This window comes from Schistocerca gregaria, unplaced genomic scaffold (genome assembly GCF_023897955.1).
Source record: "Schistocerca gregaria isolate iqSchGreg1 unplaced genomic scaffold, iqSchGreg1.2 ptg000451l, whole genome shotgun sequence".
Lineage (NCBI taxonomy): Eukaryota > Metazoa > Arthropoda > Insecta > Orthoptera > Acrididae > Schistocerca > Schistocerca gregaria.
The window spans coordinates 232,835-258,134 of NW_026061871.1; the positions used below are offsets into that span (position 1 = coordinate 232,835).

The following is a 25,300-nucleotide window of genomic DNA, read 5'->3' on the forward strand; positions in this document are numbered from 1 at the left end:
GCTACAAACCAACCAACCATCGTGTCCGTGCACATCAGTCGCAAAGAATGGAGAATAGCCAGGCTTGGTCGTGTGTGTAGCTGTAGCTCAGTTGACAGATCGTTCGCTTAGCGTGTGAACGGTCTCGGCTTCAAGCCCCGGCTCCTCCATGTTTTGTGGTCAGTACATGGTAAGTGTTGGTCGCGGCGAACATAAACGCACGCAAAAAGTTGCAAAACCAGCGTCACAGACTGATATGATGCATACTGTCATAAGGAGAGCAAGATGTAAGTGTGGGGACCGGCTGTTATCGTGGTGTCATCGAGTGCAGATCTGTCTTAGGTATCACGGCTTAACGTCATTGAAGTCTAGAGAGTGGACAACACGTTCGTCTTACTCAGAGCGGTGTCTGAACTCTATTTTCGACGTTATGCGTGCCACTTTCATTGTGGCCAACTACGATTCGATACAGAATGCACGAAACCTGAAAGACACCCTCACTGATACATAGAGAGTAGGGTTTGTCTGCGGAATAATGGGAGTGCAAGGGTCTGTGACGTTGATATGACTGTATGTAGCACTACTAGTTAACGGGGGGGTGGGCGTAGCTCAGATGGTAGAGCGCTCGCCCAGCGTGCGAGAGGTACTGGGATCGATACCCAGCGCCTCCAGAATTTTTAACACACCTACATGCGCACCTTGCCATGTAAGTGGAATAATTCCCAACCAGCAGAGGTGTGTAGGCAGATACGAGCGAACGATTAACATCCACAATTGGCGAGCGTGCTTTTATTCGTGCGCAGGAAGCACCCTCCTCCCACACCTACACTTAATTTAGAAACAGTACAAATGTTCCCATAAGATTCTCAGGCCTACGTCGGAAAGATCTGCCTTGCGCCGATTTCACGTAAATCCCACTGCACGTTCCCATTCTTTGCGTGCAGTCGGCTGCTACTGGTGTTGCTGGTTGTGACTGCTGATAACAGATGCCGTAGCAATCAATTCATGGAGTGAGTTGTATGTTTTGCGATAGTCTGTCTCTGACAAGGAAGCACAGGTGATATAGGTGCGAACACAGGAAGCTTGCAGCCCCTCGCTGCCTGCAGACACAGAGCAGCCACACTAGGAGAGCGGCCTAAGCCGTAGGCGAAATGTGCTCATTCGCTTTGGCGCGACGTCGAACTATAAATAAGGCTGTCACTAGCGTGAGCGTCGTGTAAAGTCGGAAAAGTCATCTGCATGGGTGATTGCCAAGTTTGGGGAGCGTTTCGTAGTACGATCAGTGCAATGGAGACGCGGAAACTTGTTGTGTCCCAGTGTTTTGCAGTTGGATGACAAGAGTTTTACACAGTAGCAAAGAGCGAGGCACTGAGTTGGCATGAACAATGGAGAGCACAATGGGGCTCGAGATGTGCTTGTTACCTCAGGTGCTGTGTGATTGTCGACAAGGAGTGAAATGGACCAATTTGTGACCGCCCTTTCAATTTAAGACGTTCAAAACAGACGGAATTTGCATTCGTAATACCAGAGCATCGAAACTACTTGGAACTCTTGTGTATATGAACGTGTCCGCGCCTTTGTATTCTGGTACCTTCGCCGCTACAAACCAACCAACCATCGTGTCCGTGCACATCAGAGTCGCAAAGAATGGGGAATAGCCAGGCTTGGTCGTGTGTGTAGCTGTAGCTCAGTTGACAGATCGTTCGCTTAGCGTGTGAACGGTCTCGGCTTCAAGCCCCGGCTCCTCCATGTTTTGTGGTCAGTACATGGTAAGTGTTGGTCGCGGCGAACATAAACGCACGCAAAAAGTTGCAAAACCAGCGTCACAGACTGATATGATGCATACTGTCATAAGGAGAGCAAGATGTAAGTGTGGGGACCGGCTGTTACCGTGGTGTCATCGAGTGCAGATCTGTCTTAGGTATCACGGCTTAACGTCATTGAAGTCTAGAGAGTGGACAACACGTTCGTCTTACTCAGAGCGGTGTCTGAACTCTATTTTCGACGTTATGCGTGCCACTTTCATTGTGGCCAACTACGATTCGATACAGAATGCACGAAACCTGAAAGACACCCTCACTGATACATAGAGAGTAGGGTTTGTCTGCGGAATAATGGGAGTGCAAGGGTCTGTGACGTTGATATGACTGTATGTAGCACTACTAGTTAACGGGGGGGTGGGCGTAGCTCAGATGGTAGAGCGCTCGCCCAGCGTGCGAGAGGTACTGGGATCGATACCCAGCGCCTCCAGAATTTTTAACACACCTACATGCGCACCTTGCCATGTAAGTGGAATAATTCCCAACCAGCAGAGGTGTGTAGGCAGATACGAGCGAACGATTAACATCCACAATTGGCGAGCGTGCTTTTATTCGTGCGCAGGAAGCACCCTCCTCCCACACCTACACTTAATTTAGAAACAGTACAAATGTTCCCATAAGATTCTCAGGCCTACGTCGGAAAGATCTGCCTTGCGCCGATTTCACGTAAATCCCACTGCACGTTCCCATTCTTTGCGTGCAGTCGGCTGCTACTGGTGTTGCTGGTTGTGACTGCTGATAACAGATGCCGTAGCAATCAATTCATGGAGTGAGTTGTATGTTTTGCGATAGTCTGTCTCTGACAAGGAAGCACAGGTGATATAGGTGCGAACACAGGAAGCTTGCAGCCCCTCGCTGCCTGCAGACACAGAGCAGCCACACTAGGAGAGCGGCCTAAGCCGTAGGCGAAATGTGCTCATTCGCTTTGGCGCGACGTCGAACTATAAATAAGGCTGTCACTAGCGTGAGCGTCGTGTAAAGTCGGAAAAGTCATCTGCATGGGTGATTGCCAAGTTTGGGGAGCGTTTCGTAGTACGATCAGTGCAATGGAGACGCGGAAACTTGTTGTGTCCCAGTGTTTTGCAGTTGGATGACAAGAGTTTTACACAGTAGCAAAGAGCGAGGCACTGAGTTGGCATGAACAATGGAGAGCACAATGGGGCTCGAGATGTGCTTGTTACCTCAGGTGCTGTGTGATTGTCGACAAGGAGTGAAATGGACCAATTTGTGACCGCCCTTTCAATTTAAGACGTTCAAAACAGACGGAATTTGCATTCGTAATACCAGAGCATCGAAACTACTTGGAACTCTTGTGTATATGAACGTGTCCGCGCCTTTGTATTCTGGTACCTTCGCCGCTACAAACCAACCAACCATCGTGTCCGTGCACATCAGTCGCAAAGAATGGAGAATAGCCAGGCTTGGTCGTGTGTGTAGCTGTAGCTCAGTTGACAGATCGTTCGCTTAGCGTGTGAACGGTCTCGGCTTTAAGCCCCGGCTCCTCCATGTTTTGTGGTCAGTACATGGTAAGTGTTGGTCGCTTCGAACATAAACGCACGCAAAAAGTTGCAAAACCAGCGTCACAGACTGATATGATGCATACTGTCATAAGGAGAGCAAGATGTAAGTGTGGGGACCGGCTGTTATCGTGGTGTCATCGAGTGCAGATCTGTCTTAGGTATCACGGCTTAACGTCATTGAAGTCTAGAGAGTGGACAACACGTTCGTCTTACTCAGAGCGGTGTCTGAACTCTATTTTCGACGTTATGCGTGCCACTTTCATTGTGGCCAACTACGATTCGATACAGAATGCACGAAACCTGAAAGACACCCTCACTGATACATAGAGAGTAGGGTTTGTCTGCGGAATAATGGGAGTGCAAGGGTCTGTGACGTTGATATGACTGTATGTAGCACTACTAGTTAACGGGGGGGTGGGCGTAGCTCAGATGGTAGAGCGCTCGCCCAGCGTGCGAGAGGTACTGGGATCGATACCCAGCGCCTCCAGAATTTTTAACACACCTACATGCGCACCTTGCCATGTAAGTGGAATAATTCCCAACCAGCAGAGGTGTGTAGGCAGATACGAGCGAACGATTAACATCCACAATTGGCGAGCGTGCTTTTATTCGTGCGCAGGAAGCACCCTCCTCCCACACCTACACTTAATTTAGAAACAGTACAAATGTTCCCATAAGATTCTCAGGCCTACGTCGGAAAGATCTGCCTTGCGCCGATTTCACGTAAATCCCACTGCACGTTCCCATTCTTTGCGTGCAGTCGGCTGCTACTGGTGTTGCTGGTTGTGACTGCTGATAACAGATGCCGTAGCAATCAATTCATGGAGTGAGTTGTATGTTTTGCGATAGTCTGTCTCTGACAAGGAAGCACAGGTGATATAGGTGCGAACACAGGAAGCTTGCAGCCCCTCGCTGCCTGCAGACACAGAGCAGCCACACTAGGAGAGCGGCCTAAGCCGTAGGCGAAATGTGCTCATTCGCTTTGGCGCGACGTCGAACTATAAATAAGGCTGTCACTAGCGTGAGCGTCGTGTAAAGTCGGAAAAGTCATCTGCATGGGTGATTGCCAAGTTTGGGGAGCGTTTCGTAGTACGATCAGTGCAATGGAGACGCGGAAACTTGTTGTGTCCCAGTGTTTTGCAGTTGGATGACAAGAGTTTTACACAGTAGCAAAGAGCGAGGCACTGAGTTGGCATGAACAATGGAGAGCACAATGGGGCTCGAGATGTGCTTGTTACCTCAGGTGCTGTGTGATTGTCGACAAGGAGTGAAATGGACCAATTTGTGACCGCCCTTTCAATTTAAGACGTTCAAAACAGACGGAATTTGCATTCGTAATACCAGAGCATCGAAACTACTTGGAACTCTTGTGTATATGAACGTGTCCGCGCCTTTGTATTCTGGTACCTTCGCCGCTACAAACCAACCAACCATCGTGTCCGTGCACATCAGTCGCAAAGAATGGAGAATAGCCAGGCTTGGTCGTGTGTGTAGCTGTAGCTCAGTTGACAGATCGTTCGCTTAGCGTGTGAACGGTCTCGGCTTTAAGCCCCGGCTCCTCCATGTTTTGTGGTCAGTACATGGTAAGTGTTGGTCGCTTCGAACATAAACGCACGCAAAAAGTTGCAAAACCAGCGTCACAGACTGATATGATGCATACTGTCATAAGGAGAGCAAGATGTAAGTGTGGGGACCGGCTGTTATCGTGGTGTCATCGAGTGCAGATCTGTCTTAGGTATCACGGCTTAACGTCATTGAAGTCTAGAGAGTGGACAACACGTTCGTCTTACTCAGAGCGGTGTCTGAACTCTATTTTCGACGTTATGCGTGCCACTTTCATTGTGGCCAACTACGATTCGATACAGAATGCACGAAACCTGAAAGACACCCTCACTGATACATAGAGAGTAGGGTTTGTCTGCGGAATAATGGGAGTGCAAGGGTCTGTGACGTTGATATGACTGTATGTAGCACTACTAGTTAACGGGGGGGTGGGCGTAGCTCAGATGGTAGAGCGCTCGCCCAGCGTGCGAGAGGTACTGGGATCGATACCCAGCGCCTCCAGAATTTTTAACACACCTACATGCGCACCTTGCCATGTAAGTGGAATAATTCCCAACCAGCAGAGGTGTGTAGGCAGATACGAGCGAACGATTAACATCCACAATTGGCGAGCGTGCTTTTATTCGTGCGCAGGAAGCACCCTCCTCCCACACCTACACTTAATTTAGAAACAGTACAAATGTTCCCATAAGATTCTCAGGCCTACGTCGGAAAGATCTGCCTTGCGCCGATTTCACGTAAATCCCACTGCACGTTCCCATTCTTTGCGTGCAGTCGGCTGCTACTGGTGTTGCTGGTTGTGACTGCTGATAACAGATGCCGTAGCAATCAATTCATGGAGTGAGTTGTATGTTTTGCGATAGTCTGTCTCTGACAAGGAAGCACAGGTGATATAGGTGCGAACACAGGAAGCTTGCAGCCCCTCGCTGCCTGCAGACACAGAGCAGCCACACTAGGAGAGCGGCCTAAGCCGTAGGCGAAATGTGCTCATTCGCTTTGGCGCGACGTCGAACTATAAATAAGGCTGTCACTAGCGTGAGCGTCGTGTAAAGTCGGAAAAGTCATCAGCATGGGTGATTGCCAAGTTTGGGGAGCGTTTCGTAGTACGATCAGTGCAATGGAGACGCGGAAACTTGTTGTGTCCCAGTGTTTTGCAGTTGGATGACAAGAGTTTTACACAGTAGCAAAGAGCGAGGCACTGAGTTGGCATGAACAATGGAGAGCACAATGGGGCTCGAGATGTGCTTGTTACCTCAGGTGCTGTGTGATTGTCGACAAGGAGTGAAATGGACCAATTTGTGACCGCCCTTTCAATTTAAGACGTTCAAAACAGACGGAATTTGCATTCGTAATACCAGAGCATCGAAACTACTTGGAACTCTTGTGTATATGAACGTGTCCGCGCCTTTGTATTCTGGTACCTTCGCCGCTACAAACCAACCAACCATCGTGTCCGTGCACATCAGAGTCGCAAAGAATGGAGAATAGCCAGGCTTGGTCGTGTGTGTAGCTGTAGCTCAGTTGACAGATCGTTCGCTTAGCGTGTGAACGGTCTCGGCTTCAAGCCCCGGCTCCTCCATGTTTTGTGGTCAGTACATGGTAAGTGTTGGTCGCGGCGAACATAAACGCACGCAAAAAGTTGCAAAACCAGCGTCACAGACTGATATGATGCATACTGTCATAAGGAGAGCAAGATGTAAGTGTGGGGACCGGCTGTTATCGTGGTGTCATCGAGTGCAGATCTGTCTTAGGTATCACGGCTTAACGTCATTGAAGTCTAGAGAGTGGACAACACGTTCGTCTTACTCAGAGCGGTGTCTGAACTCTATTTTCGACGTTATGCGTGCCACTTTCATTGTGGCCAACTACGATTCGATACAGAATGCACGAAACCTGAAAGACACCCTCACTGATACATAGAGAGTAGGGTTTGTCTGCGGAATAATGGGAGTGCAAGGGTCTGTGACGTTGATATGACTGTATGTAGCACTACTAGTTAACGGGGGGGTGGGCGTAGCTCAGATGGTAGAGCGCTCGCCCAGCGTGCGAGAGGTACTGTGATCGATACCCAGCGCCTCCAGAATTTTTAACACACCTACATGCGCACCTTGCCATGTAAGTGGAATAATTCCCAACCAGCAGAGGTGTGTAGGCAGATACGAGCGAACGATTAACATCCACAATTGGCGAGCGTGCTTTTATTCGTGCGCAGGAAGCACCCTCCTCCCACACCTACACTTAATTTAGAAACAGTACAAATGTTCCCATAAGATTCTCAGGCCTACGTCGGAAAGATCTGCCTTGCGCCGATTTCACGTAAATCCCACTGCACGTTCCCATTCTTTGCGTGCAGTCGGCTGCTACTGGTGTTGCTGGTTGTGACTGCTGATAACAGATGCCGTAGCAATCAATTCATGGAGTGAGTTGTATGTTTTGCGATAGTCTGTCTCTGACAAGGAAGCACAGGTGATATAGGTGCGAACACAGGAAGCTTGCAGCCCCTCGCTGCCTGCAGACACAGAGCAGCCACACTAGGAGAGCGGCCTAAGCCGTAGGCGAAATGTGCTCATTCGCTTTGGCGCGACGTCGAACTATAAATAAGGCTGTCACTAGCGTGAGCGTCGTGTAAAGTCGGAAAAGTCATCTGCATGGGTGATTGCCAAGTTTGGGGAGCGTTTCGTAGTACGATCAGTGCAATGGAGACGCGGAAACTTGTTGTGTCCCAGTGTTTTGCAGTTGGATGACAAGAGTTTTACACAGTAGCAAAGAGCGAGGCACTGAGTTGGCATGAACAATGGAGAGCACAATGGGGCTCGAGATGTGCTTGTTACCTCAGGTGCTGTGTGATTGTCGACAAGGAGTGAAATGGACCAATTTGTGACCGCCCTTTCAATTTAAGACGTTCAAAACAGACGGAATTTGCATTCGTAATACCAGAGCATCGAAACTACTTGGAACTCTTGTGTATATGAACGTGTCCGCGCCTTTGTATTCTGGTACCTTCGCCGCTACAAACCAACCAACCATCGTGTCCGTGCACATCAGAGTCGCAAAGAATGGAGAATAGCCAGGCTTGGTCGTGTGTGTAGCTGTAGCTCAGTTGACAGATCGTTCGCTTAGCGTGTGAACGGTCTCGGCTTCAAGCCCCGGCTCCTCCATGTTTTGTGGTCAGTACATGGTAAGTGTTGGTCGCGGCGAACATAAACGCACGCAAAAAGTTGCAAAACCAGCGTCACAGACTGATATGATGCATACTGTCATAAGGAGAGCAAGATGTAAGTGTGGGGACCGGCTGTTATCGTGGTGTCATCGAGTGCAGATCTGTCTTAGGTATCACGGCTTAACGTCATTGAAGTCTAGAGAGTGGACAACACGTTCGTCTTACTCAGAGCGGTGTCTGAACTCTATTTTCGACGTTATGCGTGCCACTTTCATTGTGGCCAACTACGATTCGATACAGAATGCACGAAACCTGAAAGACACCCTCACTGATACATAGAGAGTAGGGTTTGTCTGCGGAATAATGGGAGTGCAAGGGTCTGTGACGTTGATATGACTGTATGTAGCACTACTAGTTAACGGGGGGGTGGGCGTAGCTCAGATGGTAGAGCGCTCGCCCAGCGTGCGAGAGGTACTGGGATCGATACCCAGCGCCTCCAGAATTTTTAACACACCTACATGCGCACCTTGCCATGTAAGTGGAATAATTCCCAACCAGCAGAGGTGTGTAGGCAGATACGAGCGAACGATTAACATCCACAATTGGCGAGCGTGCTTTTATTCGTGCGCAGGAAGCACCCTCCTCCCACACCTACACTTAATTTAGAAACAGTACAAATGTTCCCATAAGATTCTCAGGCCTACGTCGGAAAGATCTGCCTTGCGCCGATTTCACGTAAATCCCACTGCACGTTCCCATTCTTTGCGTGCAGTCGGCTGCTACTGGTGTTGCTGGTTGTGACTGCTGATAACAGATGCCGTAGCAATCAATTCATGGAGTGAGTTGTATGTTTTGCGATAGTCTGTCTCTGACAAGGAAGCACAGGTGATATAGGTGCGAACACAGGAAGCTTGCAGCCCCTCGCTGCCTGCAGACACAGAGCAGCCACACTAGGAGAGCGGCCTAAGCCGTAGGCGAAATGTGCTCATTCGCTTTGGCGCGACGTCGAACTATAAATAAGGCTGTCACTAGCGTGAGCGTCGTGTAAAGTCGGAAAAGTCATCAGCATGGGTGATTGCCAAGTTTGGGGAGCGTTTCGTAGTACGATCAGTGCAATGGAGACGCGGAAACTTGTTGTGTCCCAGTGTTTTGCAGTTGGATGACAAGAGTTTTACACAGTAGCAAAGAGCGAGGCACTGAGTTGGCATGAACAATGGAGAGCACAATGGGGCTCGAGATGTGCTTGTTACCTCAGGTGCTGTGTGATTGTCGACAAGGAGTGAAATGGACCAATTTGTGACCGCCCTTTCAATTTAAGACGTTCAAAACAGACGGAATTTGCATTCGTAATACCAGAGCATCGAAACTACTTGGAACTCTTGTGTATATGAACGTGTCCGCGCCTTTGTATTCTGGTACCTTCGCCGCTACAAACCAACCAACCATCGTGTCCGTGCACATCAGAGTCGCAAAGAATGGAGAATAGCCAGGCTTGGTCGTGTGTGTAGCTGTAGCTCAGTTGACAGATCGTTCGCTTAGCGTGTGAACGGTCTCGGCTTCAAGCCCCGGCTCCTCCATGTTTTGTGGTCAGTACATGGTAAGTGTTGGTCGCGGCGAACATAAACGCACGCAAAAAGTTGCAAAACCAGCGTCACAGACTGATATGATGCATACTGTCATAAGGAGAGCAAGATGTAAGTGTGGGGACCGGCTGTTATCGTGGTGTCATCGAGTGCAGATCTGTCTTAGGTATCACGGCTTAACGTCATTGAAGTCTAGAGAGTGGACAACACGTTCGTCTTACTCAGAGCGGTGTCTGAACTCTATTTTCGACGTTATGCGTGCCACTTTCATTGTGGCCAACTACGATTCGATACAGAATGCACGAAACCTGAAAGACACCCTCACTGATACATAGAGAGTAGGGTTTGTCTGCGGAATAATGGGAGTGCAAGGGTCTGTGACGTTGATATGACTGTATGTAGCACTACTAGTTAACGGGGGGGTGGGCGTAGCTCAGATGGTAGAGCGCTCGCCCAGCGTGCGAGAGGTACTGGGATCGATACCCAGCGCCTCCAGAATTTTTAACACACCTACATGCGCACCTTGCCATGTAAGTGGAATAATTCCCAACCAGCAGAGGTGTGTAGGCAGATACGAGCGAACGATTAACATCCACAATTGGCGAGCGTGCTTTTATTCGTGCGCAGGAAGCACCCTCCTCCCACACCTACACTTAATTTAGAAACAGTACAAATGTTCCCATAAGATTCTCAGGCCTACGTCGGAAAGATCTGCCTTGCGCCGATTTCACGTAAATCCCACTGCACGTTCCCATTCTTTGCGTGCAGTCGGCTGCTACTGGTGTTGCTGGTTGTGACTGCTGATAACAGATGCCGTAGCAATCAATTCATGGAGTGAGTTGTATGTTTTGCGATAGTCTGTCTCTGACAAGGAAGCACAGGTGATATAGGTGCGAACACAGGAAGCTTGCAGCCCCTCGCTGCCTGCAGACACAGAGCAGCCACACTAGGAGAGCGGCCTAAGCCGTAGGCGAAATGTGCTCATTCGCTTTGGCGCGACGTCGAACTATAAATAAGGCTGTCACTAGCGTGAGCGTCGTGTAAAGTCGGAAAAGTCATCAGCATGGGTGATTGCCAAGTTTGGGGAGCGTTTCGTAGTACGATCAGTGCAATGGAGACGCGGAAACTTGTTGTGTCCCAGTGTTTTGCAGTTGGATGACAAGAGTTTTACACAGTAGCAAAGAGCGAGGCACTGAGTTGGCATGAACAATGGAGAGCACAATGGGGCTCGAGATGTGCTTGTTACCTCAGGTGCTGTGTGATTGTCGACAAGGAGTGAAATGGACCAATTTGTGACCGCCCTTTCAATTTAAGACGTTCAAAACAGACGGAATTTGCATTCGTAATACCAGAGCATCGAAACTACTTGGAACTCTTGTGTATATGAACGTGTCCGCGCCTTTGTATTCTGGTACCTTCGCCGCTACAAACCAACCAACCATCGTGTCCGTGCACATCAGAGTCGCAAAGAATGGAGAATAGCCAGGCTTGGTCGTGTGTGTAGCTGTAGCTCAGTTGACAGATCGTTCGCTTAGCGTGTGAACGGTCTCGGCTTCAAGCCCCGGCTCCTCCATGTTTTGTGGTCAGTACATGGTAAGTGTTGGTCGCGGCGAACATAAACGCACGCAAAAAGTTGCAAAACCAGCGTCACAGACTGATATGATGCATACTGTCATAAGGAGAGCAAGATGTAAGTGTGGGGACCGGCTGTTATCGTGGTGTCATCGAGTGCAGATCTGTCTTAGGTATCACGGCTTAACGTCATTGAAGTCTAGAGAGTGGACAACACGTTCGTCTTACTCAGAGCGGTGTCTGAACTCTATTTTCGACGTTATGCGTGCCACTTTCATTGTGGCCAACTACGATTCGATACAGAATGCACGAAACCTGAAAGACACCCTCACTGATACATAGAGAGTAGGGTTTGTCTGCGGAATAATGGGAGTGCAAGGGTCTGTGACGTTGATATGACTGTATGTAGCACTACTAGTTAACGGGGGGGTGGGCGTAGCTCAGATGGTAGAGCGCTCGCCCAGCGTGCGAGAGGTACTGGGATCGATACCCAGCGCCTCCAGAATTTTTAACACACCTACATGCGCACCTTGCCATGTAAGTGGAATAATTCCCAACCAGCAGAGGTGTGTAGGCAGATACGAGCGAACGATTAACATCCACAATTGGCGAGCGTGCTTTTATTCGTGCGCAGGAAGCACCCTCCTCCCACACCTACACTTAATTTAGAAACAGTACAAATGTTCCCATAAGATTCTCAGGCCTACGTCGGAAAGATCTGCCTTGCGCCGATTTCACGTAAATCCCACTGCACGTTCCCATTCTTTGCGTGCAGTCGGCTGCTACTGGTGTTGCTGGTTGTGACTGCTGATAACAGATGCCGTAGCAATCAATTCATGGAGTGAGTTGTATGTTTTGCGATAGTCTGTCTCTGACAAGGAAGCACAGGTGATATAGGTGCGAACACAGGAAGCTTGCAGCCCCTCGCTGCCTGCAGACACAGAGCAGCCACACTAGGAGAGCGGCCTAAGCCGTAGGCGAAATGTGCTCATTCGCTTTGGCGCGACGTCGAACTATAAATAAGGCTGTCACTAGCGTGAGCGTCGTGTAAAGTCGGAAAAGTCATCTGCATGGGTGATTGCCAAGTTTGGGGAGCGTTTCGTAGTACGATCAGTGCAATGGAGACGCGGAAACTTGTTGTGTCCCAGTGTTTTGCAGTTGGATGACAAGAGTTTTACACAGTAGCAAAGAGCGAGGCACTGAGTTGGCATGAACAATGGAGAGCACAATGGGGCTCGAGATGTGCTTGTTACCTCAGGTGCTGTGTGATTGTCGACAAGGAGTGAAATGGACCAATTTGTGACCGCCCTTTCAATTTAAGACGTTCAAAACAGACGGAATTTGCATTCGTAATACCAGAGCATCGAAACTACTTGGAACTCTTGTGTATATGAACGTGTCCGCGCCTTTGTATTCTGGTACCTTCGCCGCTACAAACCAACCAACCATCGTGTCCGTGCACATCAGAGTCGCAAAGAATGGAGAATAGCCAGGCTTGGTCGTGTGTGTAGCTGTAGCTCAGTTGACAGATCGTTCGCTTAGCGTGTGAACGGTCTCGGCTTCAAGCCCCGGCTCCTCCATGTTTTGTGGTCAGTACATGGTAAGTGTTGGTCGCGGCGAACATAAACGCACGCAAAAAGTTGCAAAACCAGCGTCACAGACTGATATGATGCATACTGTCATAAGGAGAGCAAGATGTAAGTGTGGGGACCGGCTGTTATCGTGGTGTCATCGAGTGCAGATCTGTCTTAGGTATCACGGCTTAACGTCATTGAAGTCTAGAGAGTGGACAACACGTTCGTCTTACTCAGAGCGGTGTCTGAACTCTATTTTCGACGTTATGCGTGCCACTTTCATTGTGGCCAACTACGATTCGATACAGAATGCACGAAACCTGAAAGACACCCTCACTGATACATAGAGAGTAGGGTTTGTCTGCGGAATAATGGGAGTGCAAGGGTCTGTGACGTTGATATGACTGTATGTAGCACTACTAGTTAACGGGGGGGTGGGCGTAGCTCAGATGGTAGAGCGCTCGCCCAGCGTGCGAGAGGTACTGGGATCGATACCCAGCGCCTCCAGAATTTTTAACACACCTACATGCGCACCTTGCCATGTAAGTGGAATAATTCCCAACCAGCAGAGGTGTGTAGGCAGATACGAGCGAACGATTAACATCCACAATTGGCGAGCGTGCTTTTATTCGTGCGCAGGAAGCACCCTCCTCCCACACCTACACTTAATTTAGAAACAGTACAAATGTTCCCATAAGATTCTCAGGCCTACGTCGGAAAGATCTGCCTTGCGCCGATTTCACGTAAATCCCACTGCACGTTCCCATTCTTTGCGTGCAGTCGGCTGCTACTGGTGTTGCTGGTTGTGACTGCTGATAACAGATGCCGTAGCAATCAATTCATGGAGTGAGTTGTATGTTTTGCGATAGTCTGTCTCTGACAAGGAAGCACAGGTGATATAGGTGCGAACACAGGAAGCTTGCAGCCCCTCGCTGCCTGCAGACACAGAGCAGCCACACTAGGAGAGCGGCCTAAGCCGTAGGCGAAATGTGCTCATTCGCTTTGGCGCGACGTCGAACTATAAATAAGGCTGTCACTAGCGTGAGCGTTGCGTGAGCGTCGTGTAAAGTCGGAAAAGTCATCTGCATGGGTGATTGCCAAGTTTGGGGAGCGTTTCGTAGTACGATCAGTGCAATGGAGACGCGGAAACTTGTTGTGTCCCAGTGTTTTGCAGTTGGATGACAAGAGTTTTACACTGTAGCAAAGAGCGAGGCACTGAGTTGGCATGAACAATGGAGAGCACAATGGGGCTCGAGATGTGCTTGTTACCTCAGGTGCTGTGTGATTGTCGACAAGGAGTGAAATAGACCAATTTGTGACCGCCCTTTCAATTTAAGACGTTCAAAACAGACGGAATTTGCATTCGTAATACCAGAGCATCGAAACTACTTGGAACTCTTGTGTATATGAACGTGTCCGCGCCTTTGTATTCTGGTACCTTCGCCGCTACAAACCAACCAACCATCGTGTCCGTGCACATCAGAGTCGCAAAGAATGGAGAATAGCCAGGCTTGGTCGTGTGTGTAGCTGTAGCTCAGTTGACAGATCGTTCGCTTAGCGTGTGAACGGTCTCGGGTTCAAGCCCCGGCTCCTCCATGTTTTGTGGTCAGTACATGGTAAGTGTTGGACGCGGCGAACATAAACGCACGCAAAAAGTTGCAAAACCAGCGTCACAGACTGATATGATGTATACTGTCATAAGGAGAGCAAGATGTAAGTGTGGGGACCGGCTGTTATCGTGGTGTCATCGAGTGCAGATCTGTCTTAGGTATCACGGCTTAACGTCATTGAAGTCTAGAGAGTGGACAACACGTTCGTCTTACTCAGAGCGGTGTCTGAACTCTATTTTCGACGTTATGCGTGCCACTTTCATTGTGGCCAACTACGATTCGATACAGAATGCACGAAACCTGAAAGACACCCTCACTGATACATAGAGAGTAGGGTTTGTCTGCGGAATAATGGGAGTGCAAGGGTCTGTGACGTTGATATGACTGTATGTAGCACTACTAGTTAACGGGGGGGTGGGCGTAGCTCAGATGGTAGAGCGCTCGCCCAGCGTGCGAGAGGTACTGGGATCGATACCCAGCGCCTCCAGAATTTTTAACACACCTACATGCGCACCTTGCCATGCAAGTGGAATAATTCCCAACCAGCAGAGGTGTGTAGGCAGATACGAGCGAACGATTAACATCCACAATTGGCGAGCGTGCTTTTATTCGTGCGCAGGAAGCACCCTCCTCCCACACCTACACTTAATTTAGAAACAGTACAAATGTTCCCATAAGATTCTCAGGCCTACGTCGGAAAGATCTGCCTTGCGCCGATTTCACGTAAATCCCACTGCACGTTCCCATTCTTTGCGTGCAGTCGGCTGCTACTGGTGTTGCTGGTTGTGACTGCTGATAACAGATGCCGTAGCAATCAATTCATGGAGTGAGTTGTATGTTTTGCGATAGTCTGTCTCTGACAAGGAAGCACAGGTGATATAGGTGCGAACACAGGAAGCTTGCAGCCCCTCGCTGCCTGCAGACACAGAGCAGCCACACTAGGAGAGCGGCCTAAGCCGTAGGCGAAATGTGCTCATTCGCTTTGGCGCGACGTCGAACTATAAATAAGGCTGTCACAAGCGTGAGCGTCGTGTAAAGTCGGAAAAGTCATCTGCATGGGTGATTGCGAAGTTTGGGGAGCGTTTCGTAGTACGATCAGTGCAATGGAGACGCGGAAACTTGTTGTGTCCCAGTGTTTTGCAGTTGGATGACAAGAGTTTTACACAGTAGCAAAGAGCGAGGCACTGAGTTGGCATGAACAATGGAGAGCACAATGGGGCTCGAGATGTGCTTGTTACCTCAGGTGCTGTGTGATTGTCGACAAGGAGTGAAATGGACCAATTTGTGACCGCCCTTTCAATTTAAGACGTTCAAAACAGACGGAATTTGCATTCGTAATACCAGAGCATCGAAACTACTTGGAACTCTTGTGTATATGAACGTGTCCGCGCCTTTGTATTCTGGTACCTTCGCCGCTACAAACCAACCAACCATCGTGTCCGTGCACATCAGTCGCAAAGAATGGAGAATAGCCAGGCTTGGTCGTGTGTGTAGCTGTAGCTCAGTTGACAGATCGTTCGCTTAGCGTGTGAACGGTCTCGGCTTCAAGCCCCGGCTCCTCCATGTTTTGTGGTCAGTACATGGTAAGTGTTGGTCGCGGCGAACATAAACGCACGCAAAAAGTTGCAAAACCAGCGTCACAGACTGATATGATGCATACTGTCATAAGGAGAGCAAGATGTAAGTGTGGGGACCGGCTGTTATCGTGGTGTCATCGAGTGCAGATCTGTCTTAGGTATCACGGCTTAACGTCATTGAAGTCTAGAGAGTGGACAACACGTTCGTCTTACTCAGAGCGGTGTCGGAACTCTATTTTCGACGTTATGCGTGCCACTTTCGTTGTGGCCAACTACGATTCGATACAGAATGCACGAAACCTGAAAGACACCCTCACTGATACATAGAGAGTAGGGTTTGTCTGCGGAATAATGGGAGTGCAAGGGTCTGTGACGTTGATATGACTGTATGTAGCACTACTAGTTAACGGGGGGGTGGGCGTAGCTCAGATGGTAGAGCGCTCGCCCAGCGTGCGAGAGGTACTGGGATCGATACCCAGCGCCTCCAGAATTTTTAACACACCTACATGCGCACCTTGCCATGCAAGTGGAATAATTCCCAACCAGCAGAGGTGTGTAGGCAGATACGAGCGAACGATTAACATCCACAATTGGCGAGCGTGCTTTTATTCGTGCGCAGGAAGCACCCTCCTCCCACACCTACACTTAATTTAGAAACAGTACAAACGTTCCCATAAGATTCTCAGGCCTACGTCGGAAAGATCTGCCTTGCGCCGATTTCACGTAAATCCCACTGCACGTTCCCATTCTTTGCGTGCAGTCGGCTGCTACTGGTGTTGCTGGTTGTGACTGCTGATAACAGATGCCGTAGCAATCAATTCATGGAGTGAGTTGTATGTTTTGCGATAGTCTGTCTCTGACAAGGAAGCACAGGTGATATAGGTGCGAACACAGGAAGCTTGCAGCCCCTCGCTGCCTGCAGACACAGAGCAGCCACACTAGGAGAGCGGCCTAAGCCGTAGGCGAAATGTGCTCATTCGCTTTGGCGCGACGTCGAACTATAAATAAGGCTGTCACTAGCGTGAGCGATGCGTGAGCGTCGTGTAAAGTCGGAAAAGTCATCTGCATGGGTGATTGCCAAGTTTGGGGAGCGTTTCGTAGTACGATCAGTGCAATGGAGATGCGGAAACTTGTTGTGTCCCAGTGTTTTGCAGTTGGATGACAAGAGTTTTACACAGTAGCAAAGAGCGAGGCACTGAGTTGGCATGAACAATGGAGAGCACAATGGGGCTCGAGATGTGCTTGTTACCTCAGGTGCTGTGTGATTGTCGACAAGGAGTGAAATGGACCAATTTGTGACCGCCCTTTCAATTTAAGACGTTCAAAACAGACGGAATTTGCATTCGTAATACCAGAGCATCGAAACTACTTGGAACTCTTGTGTATATGAACGTGTCCGCGCCTTTGTATTCTGGTACCTTCGCCGCTACAAACCAACCAACCATCGTGTCCGTGCACATCAGAGTCGCAAAGAATGGAGAATAGCCAGGCTTGGTCGTGTGTGTAGCTGTAGCTCAGTTGACAGATCGTTCGCTTAGCGTGTGAACGGTCTCGGGTTCAAGCCCCGGCTCCTCCATGTTTTGTGGTCAGTACATGGTAAGTGTTGGACGCGGCGAACATAAACGCACGCAAAAAGTTGCAAAACCAGCGTCACAGACTGATATGATGTATACTGTCATAAGGAGAGCAAGATGTAAGTGTGGGGACCGGCTGTTATCGTGGTGTCATCGAGTGCAGATCTGTCTTAGGTATCACGGCTTAACGTCATTGAAGTCTAGAGAGTGGACAACACGTTCGTCTTACTCAGAGCGGTGTCTGAACTCTATTTTCGACGTTATGCGTGCCACTTTCATTGTGGCCAACTACGATTCGATACAGAATGCACGAAACCTGAAAGACACCCTCACTGATACATAGAGAGTAGGGTTTGTCTGCGGAATAATGGGAGTGCAAGGGTCTGTGACGTTGATATGACTGTATGTAGCACTACTAGTTAACGGGGGGGTGGGCGTAGCTCAGATGGTAGAGCGCTCGCCCAGCGTGCGAGAGGTACTGGGATCGATACCCAGCGCCTCCAGAATTTTTAACACACCTACATGCGCACCTTGCCATGCAAGTGGAATAATTCCCAACCAGCAGAGGTGTGTAGGCAGATACGAGCGAACGATTAACATCCACAATTGGCGAGCGTGCTTTTATTCGTGCGCAGGAAGCACCCTCCTCCCACACCTACACTTAATTTAGAAACAGTACAAATGTTCCCATAAGATTCTCAGGCCTACGTCGGAAAGATCTGCCTTGCGCCGATTTCACGTAAATCCCACTGCACGTTCCCATTCTTTGCGTGCAGTCGGCTGCTACTGGTGTTGCTGGTTGTGACTGCTGATAACAGATGCCGTAGCAATCAATTCATGGAGTGAGTTGTATGTTTTGCGATAGTCTGTCTCTGACAAGGAAGCACAGGTGATATAGGTGCGAACACAGGAAGCTTGCAGCCCCTCGCTGCCTGCAGACACAGAGCAGCCACACTAGGAGAGCGGCCTAAGCCGTAGGCGAAATGTGCTCATTCGCTTTGGCGCGACGTCGAACTATAAATAAGGCTGTCACAAGCGTGAGCGTCGTGTAAAGTCGGAAAAGTCATCTGCATGGGTGATTGCGAAGTTTGGGGAGCGTTTCGTAGTACGATCAGTGCAATGGAGACGCGGAAACTTGTTGTGTCCCAGTGTTTTGCAGTTGGATGACAAGAGTTTTACACAGTAGCAAAGAGCGAGGCACTGAGTTGGCATGAACAATGGAGAGCACAATGGGGCTCGAGATGTGCTTGTTACCTCAGGTGCTGTGTGATTGTCGACAAGGAGTGAAATGGACCAATTTGTGACCGCCCTTTCAATTTAAGACGTTCAAAACAGACGGAATTTGCATTCGTAATACCAGAGCATCGAAACTACTTGGAACTCTTGTGTATATGAACGTGTCCGCGCCTTTGTATTCTGGTACCTTCGCCGCTACAAACCAACCAACCATCGTGTCCGTGCACATCAGTCGCAAAGAATGGAGAATAGCCAGGCTTGGTCGTGTGTGTAGCTGTAGCTCAGTTGACAGATCGTTCGCTTAGCGTGTGAACGGTCTCGGCTTCAAGCCCCGGCTCCTCCATGTTTTGTGGTCAGTACATGGTAAGTGTTGGTCGCGGCGAACATAAACGCACGCAAAAAGTTGCAAAACCAGCGTCACAGACTGATATGATGCATACTGTCATAAGGAGAGCAAGATGTAAGTGTGGGGACCGGCTGTTATCGTGGTGTCATCGAGTGCAGATCTGTCTTAGGTATCACGGCTTAACGTCATTGAAGTCTAGAGAGTGGACAACACGTTCGTCTTACTCAGAGCGGTGTCGGAACTCTATTTTCGACGTTATGCGTGCCACTTTCGTTGTGGCCAACTACGATTCGATACAGAATGCACGAAACCTGAAAGACACCCTCACTGATACATAGAGAGTAGGGTTTGTCTGCGGAATAATGGGAGTGCAAGGGTCTGTGACGTTGATATGACTGTATGTAGCACTACTAGTTAACGGGGGGGTGGGCGTAGCTCAGATGGTAGAGCGCTCGCCCAGCGTGCGAGAGGTACTGGGATCGATACCCAGCGCCTCCAGAATTTTTAACACACCTACATGCGCACCTTGCCATGCAAGTGGAATAATTCCCAACCAGCAGAGGTGTGTAGGCAGATACGAGCGAACGATTAACATCCACAATTGGCGAGCGTGCTTTTATTCGTGCGCAGGAAGCACCCTCCTCCCACACCTACACTTAATTTAGAAACAGTACAAACGTTCCCATAAGATTCTCAGGCCTACGTCGGAAAGATCTGCCTTGCGCCGATTTCACGTAAATCCCACTGCACGTTCCCATTCTTTGCGTGCAGTCGGCTGCTACTGGTGTTGCTGGTTGTGACTGCTGATAACAGATGCCGTAGCAATCAATTCATGGAGTGAGTTGTATGTTTTGCGATAGTCTGTCTCTGACAAGGAAGCACAGGTGATATAGGTGCGAACACAGGAAGCTTGCAGCCCCTCGCTGCCTGCAGACACAGAGCAGCCACACTAGGAGAGCGGCCTAAGCCGTAGGCGAAATGTGCTCATTCGCTTTGGCGCGACGTCGAACTATAAATAAGGCTGTCACAAGCGTGAGCGTCGTGTAAAGTCGGAAAAGTCATCTGCATGGGTTATTGCGAAGTTTGGGGAGCGTTTCGTAGTACGATCAGTGCAATGGAGACGCGGAAACTTGTTGTGTCCCAGTGTTTTGCAGTTGGATGACAAGAGTTTTACACAGTAGCAAAGAGCGAGGCACTGAGTTGGCATGAACAATGGAGAGCACAATGGGGCTCGAGATGTGCTTGTTACCTCAGGTGCTGTGTGATTGTCGACAAGGAGTGAAATGGACCAATTTGTGACCGCCCTTTCAATTTAAGACGTTCAAAACAGACGGAATTTGCATTCGTAATACCAGAGCATCGAAACTACTTGGAACTCTTGTGTATATGAACGTGTCCGCGCCTTTGTATTCTGGTACCTTCGCCGCTACAAACCAACCAACCATCGTGTCCGTGCACATCAGTCGCAAAGAATGGAGAATAGCCAGGCTTGGTCGTGTGTGTAGCTGTAGCTCAGTTGACAGATCTTTCGCTTAGCGTGTGAACGGTCTCGGCTTCAAGCCCCGGCTCCTCCATGTTTTGTGGTCAGTACATGGTAAGTGTTGGTCGCGGCGAACATAAACGCACGCAAAAAGTTGCAAAACCAGCGTCACAGACTGATATGATGTATACTGTCATAAGGAGAGCAAGATGTAAGTGTGGGGACCGGCTGTTATCGTGGTGTCATCGAGTGCAGATCTGTCTTAGGTATCACGGCTTAACGTCATTGAAGTCTAGAGAGTGGACAACACGTTCGTCTTACTCAGAGCGGTGTCGGAACTCTATTTTCGACGTTATGCGTGCCACTTTCGTTGTGGCCAACTACGATTCGATACAGAATGCACGAAACCTGAAAGACACCCTCACTGATACATAGAGAGTAGGGTTTGTCTGCGGAATAATGGGAGTGCAAGGGTCTGTGACGTTGATATGACTGTATGTAGCACTACTAGTTAACGGGGGGGTGGGCGTAGCTCAGATGGTAGAGCGCTCGCCCAGCGTGCGAGAGGTACTGGGATCGATACCCAGCGCCTCCAGAATTTTTAACACACCTACATGCGCACCTTGCCATGCAAGTGGAATAATTCCCAACCAGCAGAGGTGTGTAGGCAGATACGAGCGAACGATTAACATCCACAATTGGCGAGCGTGCTTTTATTCGTGCGCAGGAAGCACCCTCCTCCCACACCTACACTTAATTTAGAAACAGTACAAACGTTCCCATAAGATTCTCAGGCCTACGTCGGAAAGATCTGCCTTGCGCCGATTTCACGTAAATCCCACTGCACGTTCCCATTCTTTGCGTGCAGTCGGCTGCTACTGGTGTTGCTGGTTGTGACTGCTGATAACAGATGCCGTAGCAATCAATTCATGGAGTGAGTTGTATGTTTTGCGATAGTCTGTCTCTGACAAGGAAGCACAGGTGATATAGGTGCGAACACAGGAAGCTTGCAGCCCCTCGCTGCCTGCAGACACAGAGCAGCCACACTAGGAGAGCGGCCTAAGCCGTAGGCGAAATGTGCTCATTCGCTTTGGCGCGACGTCGAACTATAAATAAGGCTGTCACTAGCGTGAGCGATGCGTGAGCGTCGTGTAAAGTCGGAAAAGTCATCTGCATGGGTGATTGCCAAGTTTGGGGAGCGTTTCGTAGTACGATCAGTGCAATGGAGACGCGGAAACTTGTTGTGTCCCAGTGTTTTGCAGTTGGATGACAAGAGTTTTACACAGTAGCAAAGAGCGAGGCACTGAGTTGGCATGAACAATGGAGAGCACAATGGGGCTCGAGATGTGCTTGTTACCTCAGGTGCTGTGTGATTGTCGACAAGGAGTGAAATGGACCAATTTGTGACCGCCCTTTCAATTTAAGACGTTCAAAACAGACGGAATTTGCATTCGTAATACCAGAGCATCGAAACTACTTGGAACTCTTGTGTATATGAACGTGTCCGCGCCTTTGTATTCTGGTACCTTCGCCGCTACAAACCAAGCAACCATCGTGTCCGTGCACATCAGAGTCGCAAAGAATGGAGAATAGCCAGGCTTGGTCGTGTGTGTAGCTGTAGCTCAGTTGACAGATCGTTCGCTTAGCATGTGAACGGTCTCGGCTTCAAGCCCCGGCTCCTCCATGTTTTGTGGTCAGTACATGGTAAGTGTTGGACGCGGCGAACATAAACGCACGCAAAAAGTTGCAAAACCAGCGTCACAGACTGATATGATGTATACTGTCATAAGGAGAGCAAGATGTAAGTGTGGGGACCGGCTGTTATCGTGGTGTCATCGAGTGCAGATCTGTCTTAGGTATCACGGCTTAACGTCATTGAAGTCTAGAGAGTGGACAACACGTTCGTCTTACTCAGAGCGGTGTCTGAACTCTATTTTCGACGTTATGCGTGCCACTTTCATTGTGGCCAACTACGATTCGATACAGAATGCACGAAACCTGAAAGACACCCTCACTGATACATAGAGAGTAGGGTTTGTCTGCGGAATAATGGGAGTGCAAGGGTCTGTGACGTTGATATGACTGTATGTAGCACTACTAGTTAACGGGGGGGTGGGCGTAGCTCAGATGGTAGAGCGCTCGCCCAGCGTGCGAGAGGTACTGGGATCGATACCCAGCGCCTCCAGAATTTTTAACACACCTACATGCGCACCTTGCCATGCAAGTGGAATAATTCCCAACCAGCAGAGGTGTGTAGGCAGATACGAGCGAACGATTAACATCCACAATTGGCGAGCGTGCTTTTATTCGTGCGCAGGAAGCACCCTCCTCCCACACCTACACTTAATTTAGAAACAGTACAAATGTTCCCATAAGATTCTCAGGCCTACGTCGGAAAGATCTGCCTTGCGCCGATTTCACGTAAATCCCACTGCACGTTCCCATTCTTTGCGTGCAGTCGGCTGCTACTGGTGTTGCTGGTTGTGACTGCTGATAACAGATGCCGTAGCAATCAATTCATGGAGTGAGTTGTATGTTTTGCGATAGTCTGTCTCTGACAAGGAAGCACAGGTGATATAGGTGCGAACACAGGAAGCTAGCAGCCCCTCGCTGCCTGCAGACACAGAGCAGCCACACTAGAAAAGCGGCCTAAGCCGTAGGCGAAATGTGCTCATTCGCTTTGGCGCGACGTCGAACTATAAATAAGGCTGTCACTAGCGTGAGCGTCGTGTAAAGTCGGAAAAGTCATCTGCATGGGTGATTGCCAAGTTTGGGGAGCGTTTCGTAGTACGATCAGTGCAATGGAGACGCGGAAACTTGTTGTGTCCCAGTGTTTTGCAGTTGGATGACAAGAGTTTTACACAGTAGCAAAGAGCGAGGCACTGAGTTGGCATGAACAATGGAGAGCACAATGGGGCTCGAGATGTGCTTGTTACCTCAGGTGCTGTGTGATTGTCGACAAGGAGTGAAATGGACCAATTTGTGACCGCCCTTTCAATTTAAGACGTTCAAAACAGACGGAATTTGCATTCGTAATACCAGAGCATCGAAACTACTTGGAACTCTTGTGTATATGAACGTGTCCGCGCCTTTGTATTCTGGTACCTTCGCCGCTACAAACCAACCAACCATCGTGTCCGTGCACATCAGAGTCGCAAAGAATGGAGAATAGCCAGGCTTGGTCGTGTGTGTAGCTGTAGCTCAGTTGACAGATCGTTCGCTTGGCGTGTGAACGGTCTCGGCTTCAAGCCCCGGCTCCTCCATGTTTTGTGGTCAGTACATGGTAAGTGTTGGACGCGGCGAACATAAACGCACGCAAAAAGTTGCAAAACCAGCGTCACAGACTGATATGATGTATACTGTCATAAGGAGAGCAAGATGTAAGTGTGGGGACCGGCTGTTATCGTGGTGTCATCGAGTGCAGATCTGTCTTAGGTATCACGGCTAAACGTCAGTGAATTCTAGAGAGTGGACAACACGTTCGTCTTACTCAGAGCGGTGTCTGAACTCTATTTTCGACGTTATGCGTGCCACTTTCATTGTGGCCAACTACGATTCGATACAGAATGCACGAAACCTGAAAGACACCCTCACTGATACATAGAGAGTAGGGTTTGTCTGCGGAATAATGGGAGTGCAAGGGTCTGTGACGTTGATATGACTGTATGTAGCACTACTAGTTAACGGGGTGGTGGGCGTAGCTCAGATGGTAGAGCGCTCGCCCAGCGTGCGAGAGGTACTGGGATCGATACCCAGCGCCTCCAGAATTTTTAACACACCTACATGCGCACCTTGCCATGCAAGTGGAATAATTCCCAACCAGCAGAGGTGTGTAGGCAGATACGAGCGAACGATTAACATCCACAATTGGCGAGCGTGCTTTTATTCGTGCGCAGGAAGCACCCTCCTCCCACACCTACACTTAATTTAGAAACAGTACAAATGTTCCCATAAGATTCTCAGGCCTACGTCGGAAAGATCTGCCTTGCGCCGATTTCACGTAAATCCCACTGCACGTTCCCATTCTTTGCGTGCAGTCGGCTGCTACTGGTGTTGCTGGTTGTGACTGCTGATAACAGATGCCGTAGCAATCAATTCATGGAGTGAGTTGTATGTTTTGCGATAGTCTGTCTCTGACAAGGAAGCACAGGTGATATAGGTGCGAACACAGGAAGCTAGCAGCCCCTCGCTGCCTGCAGACACAGAGCAGCCATACTAGGAGAGCGGCCTAAGCCGTAGGCGAAATGTGCTCATTCGCTTTGGCGCGACGTCGAACTATAAATAAGGCTGTCACTAGCGTGAGCGTCGTGTAAAGTCGGAAAAGTCATCTGCATGGGTGATTGCCAAGTTTGGGGAGCGTTTCGTAGTACGATCAGTGCAATGGAGACGCGGAAACTTGTTGTGTCCCTGTGTTTTGCAGTTGGATGACAAGAGTTTTACACAGTATCAAGGAGCGAGGCACTGAGTTGGCATGAACAATGGAGAGCACAATGGGGCTCGAGATGTGCTTGTTACCTCAGGTGCTGTGTGATTGTCGACAAGGAGTGAAATGGACCAATTTGTGACCGCCCTTTCAATTTAAGACGTTCAAAACAGACGGAATTTGCATTCGTAATACCAGAGCATCGAAACTACTTGGAACTCTTGTGTATATGAACGTGTCCGCGCCTTTGTATTCTGGTACCTTCGCCGCTACAAACCAACCA

General features: G+C 49.3%; 15 non-coding genes across 15 annotated transcripts; all 15 read left to right on the top strand.

Annotated features, from left to right (window-relative positions):
* Window positions 1-576: 576 nt before the first annotated feature.
* Window positions 577-650, top strand: Trnaa-agc (transfer RNA alanine (anticodon AGC)). Its single transcript has one exon. It is a non-coding gene; the product is annotated as a tRNA-Ala (tRNA).
* Window positions 651-2,155: 1,505 nt separating this feature from the next.
* Window positions 2,156-2,229, top strand: Trnaa-agc (transfer RNA alanine (anticodon AGC)). Its single transcript has one exon. It is a non-coding gene; the product is annotated as a tRNA-Ala (tRNA).
* A 1,503-nt stretch (window positions 2,230-3,732) lies between these two features.
* On the top strand, window positions 3,733-3,806 carry Trnaa-agc (transfer RNA alanine (anticodon AGC)). The gene has a single exon. It is a non-coding gene; the product is annotated as a tRNA-Ala (tRNA).
* Window positions 3,807-5,309: 1,503 nt separating this feature from the next.
* Trnaa-agc (transfer RNA alanine (anticodon AGC)) lies at window positions 5,310-5,383 on the top strand. Its single transcript has one exon. It is a non-coding gene; the product is annotated as a tRNA-Ala (tRNA).
* A 3,084-nt stretch (window positions 5,384-8,467) lies between these two features.
* Window positions 8,468-8,541, top strand: Trnaa-agc (transfer RNA alanine (anticodon AGC)). Its single transcript has one exon. It is a non-coding gene; the product is annotated as a tRNA-Ala (tRNA).
* Window positions 8,542-10,046: 1,505 nt separating this feature from the next.
* On the top strand, window positions 10,047-10,120 carry Trnaa-agc (transfer RNA alanine (anticodon AGC)). The gene has a single exon. It is a non-coding gene; the product is annotated as a tRNA-Ala (tRNA).
* A 1,505-nt stretch (window positions 10,121-11,625) lies between these two features.
* Window positions 11,626-11,699, top strand: Trnaa-agc (transfer RNA alanine (anticodon AGC)). The gene has a single exon. It is a non-coding gene; the product is annotated as a tRNA-Ala (tRNA).
* Window positions 11,700-13,204: 1,505 nt separating this feature from the next.
* Trnaa-agc (transfer RNA alanine (anticodon AGC)) lies at window positions 13,205-13,278 on the top strand. Its single transcript has one exon. It is a non-coding gene; the product is annotated as a tRNA-Ala (tRNA).
* Window positions 13,279-14,794: 1,516 nt separating this feature from the next.
* On the top strand, window positions 14,795-14,868 carry Trnaa-agc (transfer RNA alanine (anticodon AGC)). Its single transcript has one exon. It is a non-coding gene; the product is annotated as a tRNA-Ala (tRNA).
* A 1,503-nt stretch (window positions 14,869-16,371) lies between these two features.
* On the top strand, window positions 16,372-16,445 carry Trnaa-agc (transfer RNA alanine (anticodon AGC)). Its single transcript has one exon. It is a non-coding gene; the product is annotated as a tRNA-Ala (tRNA).
* Window positions 16,446-17,961: 1,516 nt separating this feature from the next.
* Trnaa-agc (transfer RNA alanine (anticodon AGC)) lies at window positions 17,962-18,035 on the top strand. Its single transcript has one exon. It is a non-coding gene; the product is annotated as a tRNA-Ala (tRNA).
* Window positions 18,036-19,538: 1,503 nt separating this feature from the next.
* On the top strand, window positions 19,539-19,612 carry Trnaa-agc (transfer RNA alanine (anticodon AGC)). The gene has a single exon. It is a non-coding gene; the product is annotated as a tRNA-Ala (tRNA).
* Window positions 19,613-21,115: 1,503 nt separating this feature from the next.
* Trnaa-agc (transfer RNA alanine (anticodon AGC)) lies at window positions 21,116-21,189 on the top strand. The gene has a single exon. It is a non-coding gene; the product is annotated as a tRNA-Ala (tRNA).
* Window positions 21,190-22,705: 1,516 nt separating this feature from the next.
* Window positions 22,706-22,779, top strand: Trnaa-agc (transfer RNA alanine (anticodon AGC)). Its single transcript has one exon. It is a non-coding gene; the product is annotated as a tRNA-Ala (tRNA).
* Window positions 22,780-24,284: 1,505 nt separating this feature from the next.
* On the top strand, window positions 24,285-24,358 carry Trnaa-agc (transfer RNA alanine (anticodon AGC)). Its single transcript has one exon. It is a non-coding gene; the product is annotated as a tRNA-Ala (tRNA).
* Window positions 24,359-25,300: the final 942 nt, after the last annotated feature.